Source organism: Phalangium opilio, unplaced genomic scaffold (assembly GCF_054372755.1).
Source record: "Phalangium opilio isolate 3A_F unplaced genomic scaffold, DU_Popi_V2 ptg000390l_1, whole genome shotgun sequence".
NCBI lineage: Eukaryota > Metazoa > Arthropoda > Arachnida > Opiliones > Phalangiidae > Phalangium > Phalangium opilio.
This window is the reverse complement of record NW_028324234.1, coordinates 5,221,829-5,235,131: the sequence shown is the minus strand read 5'-3', so window position 1 is coordinate 5,235,131 and position 13,303 is coordinate 5,221,829. Positions and strand designations below refer to the sequence as shown.

Below are 13,303 nucleotides of genomic sequence, written 5' to 3'. Positions count from 1 at the left end.
GTGGGCTCGAACCACCAACCTTTCGATTAACAGCTGAACGCGCTAACCATTGCGCCCCGGAAGCCCAAAAATTAAATGGTCGTCAGGTATTGTGGAAAAACTTTGGCTTTCTACGTTACATTTGAGATCCCACAACACCGCTCCCGGGTGGGCTCGAACCACCAACCTATTGGCTAACAGCCGAACGCGCTAACCATTGAGCCACGAAAGCTCAGAAATTAAATGGTTGTCACGTATTGTGGAAAAGTTTTGACTTTTTACGCTACATCTGAGACCCCACAACACCTCTCTCGGGTGGGCTCGAACCACCAACCTTTCGATTAACAGCTGAACGCGCTAATTATTGCGCCACGGAAGCCCAAAAATTAAATGGTCGTCAGGTATTCTGGAAAAACTTTGGCTTTCTACGTTACATTCGTGATCCCACAACACCGCTCCCGGGTGGGCTTGAACCACCAACCTTTCGGTTACCAGCCGAACGCGCTAACCATTGCGCCACGGAAGCCCAAAAATTAAATGGTCGTCAGGTATTGTGGAAAAACTTTGGCTTTCTACGTTACATGTGAGATCCCACAACACCGCTCCCGGGTGGCCTCGAACCACCAATCTATTGGTTAACAGCCGAACGCGCTAACCATTGAGCCACGGAAGCCCAAAAATTAAATGGTCGTCAGGTATTGTGGAAAAACCTTGACTTTTTACGTAACATCTGAGACGTCACAACACCGCTCCCGGATGGGCTTGAACCACCAACCTTTCGGTTAACAGCTGAACGCGCTAACCATTGCGCCCCGGAAGCCCAAAAATTAAATGGTCGTCAGGTATTGTGGAAAAACCTTGACTTTTAACGTCACATCTGAGACGTCACAATACCGCTCCCGGATGGGCTCGAACCACCAACCTATTGGTTAACAGCCGAACGCGCTAACCATTGAGCCACGGAAGCCCAAAGTTAAATGCTCGTCAGGTATTGTGTAAAAACCTTGACTTTTTACGTCACATCTGAGACCTCACAACACCGCTCCCGGATGGGCTCGAACCACCAACCTATTGGTTAACAGCCGAACGCGCTAACCATTGAGCCACGGAAGCCCAAAGTTAAATGCTCGTCAGGTATTGTGTAAAAACCTTGACTTTTTACGTCACATCTGAGACCTCACAACACCGCTCCCGGATGGGCTCGAACCACCAACCTATTGGTTAACAGCAAAACGCGCTAACCATTGAGCCACGGAAGCTCAGAAATTAAATGGTTGTCACGTATTGTGGAAATGTTTTGACTTTTTACGCTACATCTGAGACCCCACAACACCTCTCCCGGGTGGGCTCGAACCTTCAACCTTTCGATTAACAGCTGAACGCGCTAATCATTGCGCCACGGAAGCCCAAAAATTAAGTGTTCGTCAGGTATTGTGGAAAAACTCTGACATTTTACGTTACATCTGAGACGTCACAACACCGCTCCCGGATGGGCTCGAACCACACACCTATTGGTTAACAGCCGAACGCGCTAACCATTGCGCCACGGAAGCCCAAAAGTTAAATGCTCGTCAGGTATTGTGTAAAAACCTTGACTTTTTACGTCACATCTGAGACCTCACAACACCGCTCTCGGATGGGCTCGAACAACCAACCTATTGGTTAACAGCCGAACGCGCTAACCATTGAGCCACGGAAGCTCAAAAATTAAATGGTCGTCAGGTATTGTGGAAAAACCTTGACTTTTTACGTCACATCTGAGACCTCACAACACCGCTCCCGAAAGGGCTCAAACCACCAGTCTTTTGAATAACAGCTGAACGCGCTAACCATTGCGCCCCGGAAGCCCAAAAATTAAATGTTCGTCAGGTATTGTTGAAAAACTTTGGCTTTCTACGTTACATTTGAGATCCCACAACACCGCTCCCGGGTGGGCTCGAACCACCAACCTATTGGCTAACAGCCGAACGCGCTAATCATTGAGCCACGAAAGCTCAGAAATTAAATGGTTGTCACGTATTGTGGAAAAGCTTTGACTTTTTACGCTACAACTGAGACCCCACAACACCTCTCTCGGGTGGGCTCGAACCACCAACCTTTCGATTAACAGCTGAACGCGCTAATTATTGCGCCACGGAAGCCCAAAAATTAAATGGTCGTCAGGTATTCTGGAAAAACTTTGGCTTTCTACGTTACATTCGTGATCCCACAACACCGCTCCCGGGTGGGCTTGAACCACCAACCTTTCGGTTAACAGCCGAAGGCACTAACCATTGCGCCAAGGAAGCCCAAAAATGTAAAGGTCGTCAGGTATTGTGGCAAAACTTTGGCTTTCTACGTTACATTCGTGATCCCACAACACCGCTCCCGGGTGGGCTTGAACCACCAACCTTTCGGTTAACAGCCGAAGGCACTAACCATTGCGCCAAGGAAGCCCAAAAATGTAAAGGTCGTCAGGTATTGTGGCAAAACTTTGGCTTTCTACGTTACATTTGAGATCCCACACCACCGCTCCCGGGTGGGCTCGAACCACCAACCTATTGGTTAACAGCCGAACGCGCTAACCATTGAGCCACGGAAGCTCAGAAATTAATGGTTGTCACGTATTGTGGATAAGGTATGACTTATTACGTTACATCTGAGACCCTACAACACCTCTCTCGGTTGGGCTCGAACCACCAACCTTTCGGTTAACAGCCGAACGCGCTAACCATTGAGCCACGGAAGCCCAAAGTTAAATGCTCGTCAGGTATTGTGTAAAAACCTTGACTTTTTACGTCACATCTGAGACCTCACAACACCGCTCCCGGATGGGCTCGAACCACCAACCTATTGGTTAACAGCCGAACGCGCTAACCATTGAGCCACGGAAGCCCAAAGTTAAATGCTCGTCAGGTATTGTGTAAAAACCTTGACTTTTTACGTCACATCTGAGACCTCACAACACCGCTCCCGGGTGGGCTCGAACCACCAACCTATTGGCTAACAGCCGAACGCGCTAAGCATTGAGCCACGGAAGCTCAGAATTTAAATGGTTGTTACGTATTGTGGAAAAGTTTTGACATTTTACGCTACATCTGAGACCCCACAAAACCTCTCCCGGGTGGGCTCGAAACACCAACCTTTCGATTAACAGCTGAACGCGCTAATTATTGCGAAACGGAAGCCCAAAAATTAAATGTTCGTCAGGTATTGTGGAAAAACTCTGACATTTTACGTTACATTCGAGACGTCACAACACCGCTCCCGGGTGTGCTCGAACCACCAACCTTTCTGTTAACAGCCAAACGCGCTAACCATTGCGCCAAGGAAGCCCAAATATTAAATATTCGTCAGGTATTGTGGAAAAACTCTGATATTTTACGTCACATCTGAGAACTCACAACACCGCTCCCGGGTGGGCCCGAACCACCAACCTATTGGTTAACAGCCGAACACGCTAAACATTGAGCCACGGAAGCTCAGAAATTAAATGGTCGTCAGGTATTGTGGAAAAACCTTGACTTTTTACGTAACATCTGAGACGTCACAACACCGCTCCCGGATGGGCTTGAACCACCAACCTTTCGGTTAACAGCTGAACGCGCTAACCATTGCGCCCCGGAAGCCCAAAAATTAAATGGTCGTCAGGTATTGTGGAAAAACTTTGGCTTTCTACGTTACATTTGAGATCCCACAACACCGCTTCCGGGTGGGCTCGAACCACCAACCTATTGGCTAACAGCCGAACGCGCTAACCATTGAGCCACGAAAGCTCAGAAATTAAATCGTTGTCACGTATTGTGGAAAAGTTTTGACTTTTTACGCTACATCTGAGACCCCACAACACCTCTCCCGGGTGGGCTCGAACCACCAACCTTTCGATTAACAGAAGAACGCGCTAACCATTGCGCCACGGAAGCTCAAAAATTAAATGGTCGTCAGGTATTGTGGAAAAACCTTGACTTTTTACGTCACATCTGAGACCTCACAACACCGCTCCCGGATGGGCTCGAACTACCAAACTATTGGTAAACAGCCGAACGCGCTAACCATTGAGCCACGGAAGCTCAGAAATTAAATGGTCGTCAGGTATTGTGGAAAAACTTTGGCTTTCTACGTTACATTTGAGATCCCACAACACCGCTCCCGGGTGGGCTCGAACCACCAACCTATTGGCTAACAGCCGAACGCGCTAAACATTGAGCCACGGAAGCTCAGAAATTAAATCGTTGTCACGTATTGTGGAAAAGTTTTGACTTTTTACGCTACATCTGAGACCCCACAACACCTCTCCCGGGTGGGCTCGAACCACCAACCTTTCGATTAACAGCTGAACGCGCTAACCATTGCGCCCCGGAAGCCCAAAAATTAAATGGTCGTCAGGTATTGTGGAAAAACTTTGGCTTTCTACGTTACATTTGAGATCCCACAACACCGCTCCCGGGTGGGCTCGAACCACCAACCTATTGGCTAACAGCCGAACGCGCTAACCATTGAGCCACGAAAGCTCAGAAATTAAATGGTTGTCACGTATTGTGGAAAAGTTTTGACTTTTTACGCTACATCTGAGACCCCACAACACCTCTCTCGGGTGGGCTCGAACCACCAACCTTTCGATTAACAGCTGAACGCGCTAATTATTGCGCCACGGAAGCCCAAAAATTAAATGGTCGTCAGGTATTCTGGAAAAACTTTGGCTTTCTACGTTACATTCGTGATCCCACAACACCGCTCCCGGGTGGGCTTGAACCACCAACCTTTCGGTTACCAGCCGAACGCGCTAACCATTGCGCCACGGAAGCCCAAAAATTAAATGGTCGTCAGGTATTGTGGAAAAACTTTGGCTTTCTACGTTACATGTGAGATCCCACAACACCGCTCCCGGGTGGCCTCGAACCACCAATCTATTGGTTAACAGCCGAACGCGCTAACCATTGAGCCACGGAAGCCCAAAAATTAAATGGTCGTCAGGTATTGTGGAAAAACCTTGACTTTTTACGTAACATCTGAGACGTCACAACACCGCTCCCGGATGGGCTTGAACCACCAACCTTTCGGTTAACAGCTGAACGCGCTAACCATTGCGCCCCGGAAGCCCAAAAATTAAATGGTCGTCAGGTATTGTGGAAAAACCTTGACTTTTAACGTCACATCTGAGACGTCACAATACCGCTCCCGGATGGGCTCGAACCACCAACCTATTGGTTAACAGCCGAACGCGCTAACCATTGAGCCACGGAAGCCCAAAGTTAAATGCTCGTCAGGTATTGTGTAAAAACCTTGACTTTTTACGTCACATCTGAGACCTCACAACACCGCTCCCGGATGGGCTCGAACCACCAACCTATTGGTTAACAGCCGAACGCGCTAACCATTGAGCCACGGAAGCCCAAAGTTAAATGCTCGTCAGGTATTGTGTAAAAACCTTGACTTTTTACGTCACATCTGAGACCTCACAACACCGCTCCCGGATGGGCTCGAACCACCAACCTATTGGTTAACAGCAAAACGCGCTAACCATTGAGCCACGGAAGCTCAGAAATTAAATGGTTGTCACGTATTGTGGAAATGTTTTGACTTTTTACGCTACATCTGAGACCCCACAACACCTCTCCCGGGTGGGCTCGAACCTTCAACCTTTCGATTAACAGCTGAACGCGCTAATCATTGCGCCACGGAAGCCCAAAAATTAAGTGTTCGTCAGGTATTGTGGAAAAACTCTGACATTTTACGTTACATCTGAGACGTCACAACACCGCTCCCGGATGGGCTCGAACCACACACCTATTGGTTAACAGCCGAACGCGCTAACCATTGCGCCACGGAAGCCCAAAAGTTAAATGCTCGTCAGGTATTGTGTAAAAACCTTGACTTTTTACGTCACATCTGAGACCTCACAACACCGCTCTCGGATGGGCTCGAACAACCAACCTATTGGTTAACAGCCGAACGCGCTAACCATTGAGCCACGGAAGCTCAAAAATTAAATGGTCGTCAGGTATTGTGGAAAAACCTTGACTTTTTACGTCACATCTGAGACCTCACAACACCGCTCCCGAAAGGGCTCAAACCACCAGTCTTTTGAATAACAGCTGAACGCGCTAACCATTGCGCCCCGGAAGCCCAAAAATTAAATGGTCGTCAGGTATTGTTGAAAAACTTTGGCTTTCTACGTTACATTTGAGATCCCACAACACCGCTCCCGGGTGGGCTCGAACCACCAACCTATTGGCTAACAGCCGAACGCGCTAATCATTGAGCCACGAAAGCTCAGAAATTAAATGGTTGTCACGTATTGTGGAAAAGCTTTGACTTTTTACGCTACAACTGAGACCCCACAACACCTCTCTCGGGTGGGCTCGAACCACCAACCTTTCGATTAACAGCTGAACGCGCTAATTATTGCGCCACGGAAGCCCAAAAATTAAATGGTCGTCAGGTATTCTGGAAAAACTTTGGCTTTCTACGTTACATTCGTGATCCCACAACACCGCTCCCGGGTGGGCTTGAACCACCAACCTTTCGGTTAACAGCCGAACGCGCTAACCATTGCGCCACGGAAGCCCAAAAATTAAATGGTCGTCAGGTATTGTGGAAAAACTTTGGCTTTCTACGTTACATGTGAGATCCACAACACCGCTCCCGGGTGGCCTCGAACCACCAACCTATTGGTTAACAGCCGAACGCGCTAACCATTGAGCCACGGAAGCCCAAAAATTAAATGGTCGTCAGGTATTGTGGAAAAACCTTGACTTTTTACGTAACATCTGAGACGTCACAACACCGCTCCCGGATGGGCTTGAACCACCAACCTTTCGGTTAACAGCCGAACGCGCTAACCATTGCGCCACGGAAGCCCAAAAATTAAATGGTCGTCAGGTATTGTGGAAAAACTTTGGCTTTCTACGTTACATTCGAGATCCCACAACACCGCTCCCGGGTATGCTTGAAGCACCAACCTATTGGCTAACAGCCGAACGCGCTAACCATTGAGCCACGGAAGCTCAGAAATTAAATGGTTGTCAGGTATTGTGGAAAAACTTTGGCTTTCTACGTTACATTTGAGACCCCAAAACCACCAACCTTTCGATTAACAGCTGAACGCGCTAACCATTGAGCCACGGAAGCTCAGAAATTAAATGGTCGTCAGGTATTGTGGAAAAACTTTGGCTTTCTACGTTACATTTGAGATCCCACAACACCGCTCCCGGGTGGGCTCGAACCACCAACCTATGGGTCAACAGCAGAACGCGCTAACCATTGCGCCACGGAAGCCCAAAAATTAAATGCTCGTCAGGTTTTGCGTAAAAACCTTGACTTTTTACGTCACATCTGAGACCTCACAACACCGCTCCCGGATGAGCTCGAACCACCAACCTATTGGTTAACAGCCGAACGCGCTAACCATTGAGCCACGGAAGCTCAGAAATTAAATGATTGTCACGTATTGTGGATAAGTTTTGACTTTTTACGCTACATATGAGACCCCACAACACCTCTCCCGGGTGGGCTCGAACCTTCAACCTTTCGATTAACAGCTGAACGCGCTAATCATTCCGCCACGGAAGCCCAAAAATTAAATGTTCGTCAGGTATTGTGAAAAACTCTGACATTTTACGTTACATCTGAGACCTCACAACACCGCATCCTGGATGGGCTCGAACCACAAACCTATTGGTTAACAGCCGAACGCGATAACCATTGAGCCAAGGAAGCTCGGAAATTAAATGGTTGTCAGGTATTGTGGATAAGTTATGACTTATTACGTTACATCTGATACCCTACAACACCTCTCCCGGTTGGGATCGAACCACCAACCTTTCGGTTAACAGCCGAACGCGCTAACCATTGCCCCAATGAAGCCCAAAAATTAAATGTTCGTCAGGTATTGTGGAAAAACCTTGAATTTTTACGTTACATTTGAGATCCCACAACACCGCTCCCGGGTGGGCTCGAACCACCAACCTATTGGTTTACAGCCGAACGCGCTAATCATTGAGCCACGGAAGCCCAGAAATTAAATGGTTGTCACGTATTGTGGAAAAGTTTTGACTTTTTACGTTACATCTGAGACCCCACAACACCTCTCCCGGGTGGGCTCGTACCACCAACCTTTCGATTAACAGCTGAACGCGCTAACCATTGCGCCACGGAAGCCCAAAAATGCAATGTTCGACAGGTATTGTGGAAAAACTCTGACACTTTATGTTACATTTGAGACGTCACAACACCGCTCCCGGGAGAGCTCAAACCACCAGTCTTTTGAATAGCAGCTGAACGCGCTAACCATTGCGCCACGGAAGCCCAAAAATTAAATGGTCGTCAGGTATTTTGGAAAAACCTTGACTTTTAACGTCACATCTGAGACGTCACAATACCGCTCCCGGATGGGCTCGAACCACCAACCTATTGGTTAACAGCCGAACGCGCTAACCATTGAGCCACGGAAGCGCAAAATTAAATGGTCGTCAGGTATTTTGGAAAAACCTTGACTTTTAACGTCACATCTGAGACGTCACAATACCGCTCCCGGATGGGCTCGAACCACCAACCTATTGGTTAACAGCCGAACGCGCTAACCATTGAGCCACGGAAGCCCAAAGTTAAATGCTCGTCAGGTATTGTGTAAAAACCTTGACTTTTTACGTCACATCTGAGACCTCACAACACCGCTCCCGGATGGGCTCGAACCACCAACCTATTGGTTAACAGCCGAACGCGCTAACCATTGAGCCACGGAAGCCCAAAGTTAAATGCTCGTCAGGTATTGTGTAAAAACCTTGACTTTTTACGTCACATCTGAGACCTCACAACACCAATCCCGGATGGGCTCGAACCACCAACCTATTGGTTAACAGCCGAACGCGCTAACCATTGAGCCACGGAAGCCCAAAGTTAAATGCTCGTCAGGTATTGTGTAAAAACCTTGACTTTTTACGTCACATCTGAGACCTCACAACACCGCTCCCGGATGGGCTCGAACCACCAACCTATTGGTTAACAGCAAAACGCGCTAACCATTGAGCCACGGAAGCTCAGAAATTAAATGGTTGTCACGTATTGTGGAAATGTTTTGACTTTTTACGCTACATCTGAGACCCCACAACACCTCTCCCGGGTGGGCTCGAACCTTCAACCTTTCGATTAACAGCTGAACGCGCTAATCATTGCGCCACGGAAGCCCAAAAATTAAGTGTTCGTCAGGTATTGTGGAAAAACTCTGACATTTTACGTTACATCTGACACGTCACAACACCGCTCCCGGATGGGCTCGAACCACACACCTATTGGTTAACAGCCGAACGCGCTAACCATTGCGCCACGGAAGCCCAAAAGTTAAATGCTCGTCAGGTATTGTGTAAAAACCTTGACTTTTTACGTCACATCTGAGACCTCACAACACCGCTCTCGGATGGGCTCGAACAACCAACCTATTGGTTAACAGCCGAACACGCTAACCATTGCGCCACGGAAACCCAAAAATTAAATGGTCGTCAGGTATTGTGGAAAAATTTTGGCTTTCAACGTTACATTTGAGATCCCAAAACACCGCTCCCGGGTGGGCTCGAACCACCAACCTATTGGTTAACAGCCGAACGCGCTAACCATTGCGCCACGGAAGCCCAAAAGTTAAATGCTCGTCAGGTATTGTGTAAAAACCTTGACTTTTTACGTCACATCTGAGACCTCACAACACCGCTCTCGGATGGGCTCGAACAACCAACCTATTGGTTAACAGCCGAACGCGCTAACCATTGCGCCACGGAAACCCAAAAATTAAATGTTCGTCAGGTATTGTGGAAAAACTCTGACATTTTACGTTACATCTGAGACCTCACAACACCGCTCCCGGATGGGCTCGAACCACCAACCTATTGGTTAACAGCCGAACGCGCTAACCATTGAGGGACGGAAGCTCAGAGATTAAATGGTTGTCAGGTATTGTGGATAAGTTATGACTTATTACGTTACATCTGAGACCCTACAACACCTCTCCCGGTTGGGATCGAACCACCAACCTTTCGGTTAACAGCTGAACGCGCTAACCATTGCCCCAAGGAAGCCCAAAAATTAAATGTTCGTCAGGTTTTGTGGAAAAACCTTGAATTTTTACGTTACATTTGAGATCCCACAACACCGCTCCCGGGTGGGCTCGAACCACCAACCTATTGGTTTACAGCCGAACGCGCTAATCATTGAGCCACGGAAGCCCAGAAATTAAATGGTTGTCACGTATTGTGGAAAAGTTTTGACTTTTTACGTTACATCTGAGACCCCACAACACCTCTCCCGGGTGGGCTCGTACCACCAACCTTTCGATTAACAGCTGAACGCGCTAACCATTGCGCCACGGAAGCCCAAAAATTCAATGTTCGACAGGTATTGTGGAAAAACTCTGACATTTTATGTTACATTTGAGACGTCACAACACCGCTCCCGGGAGAGCTCAAACCACCAGTCTTTTGAATAGCAGCTGAACGCGCTAACCATTGCGCCACGGAAGCCCAAAAATTAAATGGTCGTCAGGTATTTTGGAAAAACCTTGACTTTTAACGTCACATCTGAGACGTCACAATACCGCTCCCGGATGGGCTCGAACCACCAACCTATTGGTTAACAGCCGAACGCGCTAACCATTGAGCCACGGAAGCGCAAAATTAAATGGTCGTCAGGTATTTTGGAAAAACCTTGACTTTTAACGTCACATCTGAGACGTCACAATACCGCTCCCGGATGGGCTCGAACCACCAACCTATTGGTTAACAGCCGAACGCGCTAACCATTGAGCCACGGAAGCCCAAAGTTAAATGCTCGTCAGGTATTGTGTAAAAACCTTGACTTTTTACGTCACATCTGAGACCTCACAACACCGCTCCCGGATGGGCTCGAACCACCAACCTATTGGTTAACAGCCGAACGCGCTAACCATTGAGCCACGGAAGCCCAAAGTTAAATGCTCGTCAGGTATTGTGTAAAAACCTTGACTTTTTACGTCACATCTGAGACCTCACAACACCGCTCCCGGATGGGCTCGAACCACCAACCTATTGGTTAACAGCAAAACGCGCTAACCATTGAGCCACGGAAGCTCAGAAATTAAATGGTTGTCACGTATTGTGGAAATGTTTTGACTTGTTACGCTACATCTGAGACCCCACAACACCTCTCCCGGGTGGGCTCGAACCTTCAACCTTTCGATTAACAGCTGAACGCGCTAATCATTGCGCCACGGAAGCCCAAAAATTAAGTGTTCGTCAGGTATTGTGGAAAAGCTCTGACATTTTACGTTACATCTGAGACGTCACAACACCGCTCCCGGATGGGCTCGAACCACACACCTATTGGTTAACAGCCGAACACGCTAACCATTGCGCCACGGAAGCCCAAAAGTTAAATGCTCGTCAGGTATTGTGTAAAAACCTTGACTTTTTACGTCACATCTGAGACCTCACAACACCGCTCTCGGATGGGCTCGAACAACCAACCTATTGGTTAACAGCCGAACGCGCTAACCATTGCGCCACGGAAACCCAAAAATTAAATGGTCGTCAGGTATTGTGGAAAAATTTTGGCTTTCAACGTTACATTTGAGATCCCAAAACACCGCTCCCGGGTGGGCTCGAACCACCAACCTATTGGTTAACAGCCGAACGCGCTAACCATTGCGCCACGGAAGCCCAAAATTAAATGCTCGTCAGGTATTGTGTAAAAACCTTGACTTTTTACGTCACATCTGAGACCTCACAACACCGCTCTCGGATGGGCTCGAACAACCAACCTATTGGTTAACAGCCGAACGCGCTAACCATTGCGCCACGGAAACCCAAAAATTAAATGTTCGTCAGGTATTGTGGAAAAACTCTGACATTTTACGTTACATCTGAGACCTCACAACACCGCTCCCGGATGGGCTCGAACCACCAACCTATTGGTTAACAGCCGAACGCGCTAACCATTGAGGGACGGAAGCTCAGAGATTAAATGGTTGTCAGGTATTGTGGATAAGTTATGACTTATTACGTTACATCTGAGACCCTACAACACCTCTCACGGTTGGGCTCGAACCACCAACCTTTCGGTTAACAGCCGAACGCGCTAACCATTGCGCCAAGGAAGCCCAAAAAATAAATGGTCGTCAGGTATTGTGTAAAAACCTTGACTTTTTACGTCACATCTGAGACCTCACAACACCGCTCCCGGATGGGCTCGAACCACCAACCTATTGGTTAACAGCCGAACGCGCTAACCATTGAGCCACGGAAGCCCAAAGTTAAATGCTCGTCAGGTATTGTGTAAAAACCTTGACTTTTTACGTCACATCTGAGACCTCACAACACCGCTCCCGGATGGGCTCGAACCACCAACCTATTGGTTAACAGCAAAACGCGCTAACCATTGAGCCACGGAAGCTCAGAAATTAAATGGTTGTCACGTATTGTGGAAATGTTTTGACTTGTTACGCTACATCTGAGACCCCACAACACCTCTCCCGGGTGGGCTCGAACCTTCAACCTTTCGATTAACAGCTGAACGCGCTAATCATTGCGCCACGGAAGCCCAAAAATTAAGTGTTCGTCAGGTATTGTGGAAAAGCTCTGACATTTTACGTTACATCTGAGACGTCACAACACCGCTCCCGGATGGGCTCGAACCACACACCTATTGGTTAACAGCCGAACACGCTAACCATTGCGCCACGGAAGCCCAAAAGTTAAATGCTCGTCAGGTATTGTGTAAAAACCTTGACTTTTTACGTCACATCTGAGACCTCACAACACCGCTCTCGGATGGGCTCGAACAACCAACCTATTGGTTAACAGCCGAACGCGCTAACCATTGCGCCACGGAAACCCAAAAATTAAATGGTCGTCAGGTATTGTGGAAAAATTTTGGCTTTCAACGTTACATTTGAGATCCCAAAACACCGCTCCCGGGTGGGCTCGAACCACCAACCTATTGGTTAACAGCCGAACGCGCTAACCATTGCGCCACGGAAGCCCAAAATTAAATGCTCGTCAGGTATTGTGTAAAAACCTTGACTTTTTACGTCACATCTGAGACCTCACAACACCGCTCTCGGATGGGCTCGAACAACCAACCTATTGGTTAACAGCCGAACGCGCTAACCATTGCGCCACGGAAACCCAAAAATTAAATGTTCGTCAGGTATTGTGGAAAAACTCTGACATTTTACGTTACATCTGAGACCTCACAACACCGCTCCCGGATGGGCTCGAACCACCAACCTATTGGTTAACAGCCGAACGCGCTAACCATTGAGGGACGGAAGCTCAGAGATTAAATGGTTGTCAGGTATTGTGGATAAGTTATGACTTATTAC

General features: G+C 47.9%; 2 non-coding genes across 2 annotated transcripts; both read right to left on the bottom strand.

Moving 5' to 3' along the window:
- Positions 1-432: 432 nt before the first annotated feature.
- TRNAT-GGU (transfer RNA threonine (anticodon GGU)) lies at positions 433-505 on the bottom strand. Its single transcript has one exon. It is a non-coding gene; the product is annotated as a tRNA-Thr (tRNA).
- A 4,185-nt stretch (positions 506-4,690) lies between these two features.
- TRNAT-GGU (transfer RNA threonine (anticodon GGU)) lies at positions 4,691-4,763 on the bottom strand. The gene has a single exon. It is a non-coding gene; the product is annotated as a tRNA-Thr (tRNA).
- Between the last annotated feature and the right edge of the window lie 8,540 nt (positions 4,764-13,303).